This window comes from Sciurus carolinensis, chromosome 7 (assembly GCF_902686445.1).
Source record: "Sciurus carolinensis chromosome 7, mSciCar1.2, whole genome shotgun sequence".
NCBI lineage: Eukaryota > Metazoa > Chordata > Mammalia > Rodentia > Sciuridae > Sciurus > Sciurus carolinensis.
The window spans coordinates 7,741,249-7,746,095 of record NC_062219.1 but is presented as its reverse complement, the minus strand read 5'-3'; positions in this window follow the sequence as shown (position 1 = coordinate 7,746,095).

Below are 4,847 nucleotides of genomic sequence, written 5' to 3'. Positions count from 1 at the left end.
CTCTGTTGTATTTCGTCTGTCTTTTTTTTTTTTTTAAATTCCTATAAAGCCCTGGTTATCTTTTCTCTATTTATCCATTTCTAGTGAGAACTGTTGGTTTGGTTGGTATCAAGTACTTACTTACCGAAAGCATTTTGAAGATCCAAGAGAATTTAAATATTGCTTTAAAAAAGACCTCTGTAGAATTTTTTTTTCTAGAATAATCATTGTTTATTCATGCTCTGGATGAAAATGCCTTGGCATTTGTGGGTGTCCATGTTGCAAAAGCTTTTCAGTGTAGATTGTTTGGTGGGAACTGTTTTTTAAACTTGGAGCTCTTCTAGCACAGTATTCCAGTCATGCTTAAATACATGTGATGGAAGAAACCACTATTGTCTCGTGGAGTTCAGAAGCACTAAGACCACATTAGGAAGAAGTTTCTCCTTCCTGTATTCCAGGAATATGTGACTCGATAGTCTTGGTTTTGGTTCTTGTGATTCTAGAAGTCGAACTCGAATGCCTCTGTGAGACAGTTCAGTGAACACACCAAGGAGAGCTCACTTTACCACAGGTTTTGTGCTCCTCGATGCTACGTGCTGATCTTGGTACTGGAGGACACGAAAACTTCCATTTAAAATTTCTTTACCTGTGAGACAGGTAAAGACAACCACAAAGACAACATTCTAGCCAGTCTCCAGGGTACGCTGGGAAAGTTCCTAATGTGACCTGGAGGCCTGAAAAACATGCAGGTGGTTGCATTAAAAACACTCACAGCCTGTTCCAGCTAAGGCAGGCAGTGACCGCAGGCTGGGGGCCAAGAGACTGTGGGAGATGGTACCAAGCAGCATGCTGCTCGGCTCTGGAGAACGGACAGGGCTGGGGTGTAGCTCAGTGGTAGAGCACTTGCCTGGTGCTCCTGAGACCCTGGGTTCCATACTCAGAATAGGGAAAAAAGTAGGTGGGGTAGAGGGGAGAATGGACATTGCTACTTGGAAATCTGCAGCTTTGTCCTGGACCAAAAAGGCCTTGTCTTCCTAATCTTGGATGCACAAACATACAGAACCCAGGGCTTCATTTCAGCCTCCCTCCAGCAAAGGCCTCACCCTGTGTCTAGCACTTTCCGGCCGTCATGATGATGTTCTTTGTTGGTAACAAACATGTGAATTGTAGGCTTTGAATAAAATCTTTCAAATGTGTATCAAAAGCATCCCTCTAATGTGTCTTGGAACCCTCTTGGCAGTGCCTCTGAGGGGGGCTCATCATTAAGACAATGACTCCCCTCCCCTGCATAGACCTGTGGAATGGTCTAGGCCTGGGCTGCTCCTGTAGACCAGGCCCAGCAGAGCTGACCTAGGAGGCTCGGCAGCCAGGCGGCAAGTTTGTCTGAAGAGTGAAGTGGGCATCTGTCCATGCTCTCTGGGGGACAGAGGGTGGTTCCAGGGACCAACTTCAACATGGAAATAGAGTGCACTTTAAGGTTGCCTGCTGTGCACAGAGGAGGCCCTGAGACCCTCCCCTCCTTGCTTTCTCACTGTCCCTACCCTTGAGCCAAGGTCAACCTAGATAAAGGGGTGGGGTGGAAGGGGGTTCATTGGGACTCCCAAATGTGTTGTTCAGGGGGACGGGTGGCATTGAACACTGGGAGAGCCCGGCGGTGTGGCTCAGGCATCAGGAACACCCTGGTGAGGGCTTTGCCCAACACGCCTGGGCCCCTCACCAGGTCTCCAAGAAGCCCAGGTACAGCAAAGGCTGCCGACTGCGCTGCGTCAGACCTCACAGTCACGGGGGGCACAGAAAGCAAGTGGGGGTGCAAGCACGAGGAGCAGACAACCCCCGAAAGTCGGTGGAGGGAGGGGAGGGTCCACAGTCACTGCCCCAGGCCATGCAGACATCCTGGAGCGCACCCTTTAGAGGTTTCCCGTGGGCCTTGAAGGCCCCCACTGTGACGGACGGAGTTAGGCCCACCCTGGTCACCAAGCAACGGTGTGTGGGCCACGGGCCAGGTGAGGGCAGAAGGGGCCTCGGGGGGAGTCTGGAGGTCGGGGGACACATGCGTGTCTTCCAGAGTGGGTGATGGCCTGGGGAGGAAGCAGCCCTTCTAGCCTTGTTGTGGGGCCCCTGGGGGCTTAGGGAAGCAGCCATGTGTCGTAGAAAGAGACTGGACTCAATCTTGGGCCTTGAATTTAGGTCTTCTGGACCATATTACATATACATATTAATACATATATGTATATGTATTAATATACATATTAAGCTGGGAAGCCAAACAGGAAGGAGTGTGGCAGGAGCCTGCTCCAAGAGTGAGCTCTCGGCTCCCGGCATTCCTGACGGTGTCCTCTGCCCAGGCCGTGGGCACCTCGGGGGACAGGCGGGACGCTGATCTCACCCGTGGTGTTCAGAGATTCCATCCCGAGCGCCCTGTGCTCACTTGCTCACCCTGCGCCTCAACCTGGAAGGGAGGCACCTGTCCTATTTCAGGGTCACGTCTGAGAGTGAAGTACTTTAACTTTCCACACCATTCGTAAAGGGACGTGCACCTTCAAGCCACATACACATCTACGCATACAGCAGACCATACACAGCTAAGAACACGAGGCAGGTGGTGTCAGGGCTCAGAAAATAGTACTCCAAAGCATGCTGTGTGTGTTTAAAGAAAAACCGAGCTCTCTCTGACCTTCTGCCTTTCTGCCTCTCATCCCCTCTGTGACGCATGGGAGGGGCTTTCTGATGTCCATGATCTGGCCCGAGCATGTCCTGCCTTGGAGTGCCACGTCAAAAACCCCTTCCCTGGAATCCCAACAGAGCAGAGAAGCCGGCATCACAGGAAAGGAAACTTGAGCTCAACCCTGCCTCCCCAGGGGACAGTGGCGCATCCGGTCACCTGTTCTCTGAGGATGCCCCCAGAGACTGCATCTGCCTCACGGGACAGCCTTTGTTCCTGTGTTTCCTGCCCCACCTTCCACCTGTCACTTCCGCCACATACCCAACCCCCATTCTGCTCCTTTGCTTGGGGCCCTGTATCCACACGGGCCATCTGGCCTTTCCTAGGTCTTATTTGTGAGGCTCCCATGCGTGTGCATGTGGTCAAGCTGTATTGTTGTGCCCAGTGTCTCGAGACCCCACAAAGACCACCAGAGATCACGGTCAATGCAAGCAACAAAGAGTCATTTATTAGCAAGCTCCAGCCTGGTCCTCCGCGCACTCGGTAACCGGTGACCCTAAGAGGCCCCGAGCCCATGTTTAGCAGGACTTTTATAATGAAAGGCAAGCAGGTTTACAGTGCTCTTTTTGATTGGTTAACATACAAAATTGCATACAAAGTATGGTATCTTAAGTTCTGGGTCACTCTGAACACCGAGAGGAGGGTGGTCGTTATTTTTAAGTTTGCTTTTGTATCAGCAAAGTTTGCTTTTGGGTCAGCCTGACCTCTAGGGGAAGGGTGGTTGGCCACCTGGCCTTTACAGACAAAATAAGGGATGAAAATACTTTGCGGCTTTTCTGAGGGGTTGAGGGCAGTTTGGGAAGAGCCTCATATTTACACAAGTGCAGGCTTTTTCTATCTTTTCATTCCCCCCTCTCCAAGAACACTTAGAGAGCCAATCTTGGATCTCTATAGTTTTGATTCTTGCTGCTTAATGGGGTGATATTGGGCCCTTAACACTATTAGTTGGACCGTTCTTACATGGTCCTTAACAAAAACTATTAACTTATTTAAAATGAAGGGGCCAAAAGTTAAAATAAGCAAAAGCAGAGCTAAGGGGCCTACTAGGGTAGTGATTAGGGTAGCAAGCCAAGGGGACCTAATGAACCATGCTTCAAATCAATTTTCTTGGGCCTCCCTCTCTTGCTTCCTCTTGGCGAGACCCTCTCTGACCTTAGCCATGGATTTCCTCACTACTTCAGAATGATTAGCATAAAACCAACATTTTTCTCCCAGGGCTGCACATAAACCTCCTTGCTTACAGTCTTTAAAGGCAGGTAAATTTGGTAATCAATGAGCTTAGGAGATCCTTAACATTTTATTCTCCCAGGGGCAGTCTCCAGCTTCCAGAGGCAGATGGGTTTCATGGCCTTCATTTCCTCGATTTGACCCGATCCCCTATTTCTACACTAACTACCTTTTCTTAATTCTGGCTTCATCCCCCCCTTTTGCTTTAGGAACTCCTAACTGCTGTAAGGAAAAGAAAGGGGGCGCTGATCATTCTGGTTGCTTCGAAGCTGAAAGGGGGCAGCGAGGGGCAAGCAGTTTGGAGTTCCCTTTTAAAAATCAGGTCAATCGAGGGGTCCAAGGTAGAAGTCTGGTTGGGGAAGAGCAGGTTGTAAAGTCATCTGGGGGTGGGTGCTTCTATGAGAGAAGAACAAAAAGACCTGAAATGAGATTAGTACGAAGTAAATGTTGCAGCATCTGGAACATGCCACTGAGTATCATGAAAATGACAGAAGTCAATCTCTCACCAGGAGGTGGAAGAACTGAGAAATTGTTCCCATTACTAGGCCTAACAAAGGCTGGAGAGGACAAGGCCTTTATTTGGGGACTTTAACATTGTCCAGGTTATCAGGAATGTAAACACAACATTTAACTCTTAATGCCATTGATGTCCCCAGAAAATATAGTTAAGTTACTTAATGTCATCTGATTTTGTACAATATCCCTTTATTGGTATAGCCTGTGTTAAATAGAGATCTCTATATTTCTATTACTTAGGGCTAGATAATCAAACTAGCAAACATAGATTAAGCCTACCTGTGTAGCTTAGGAAGGTCTGCAGGCCTTAAACTGACTAAAATCTTCCGACTCTGGCAGTTTCTCTTGATAGTTATTGGGCACATTTGCCTAAGAATCTTTCTTTTGTAGCTTCCACTCTTAA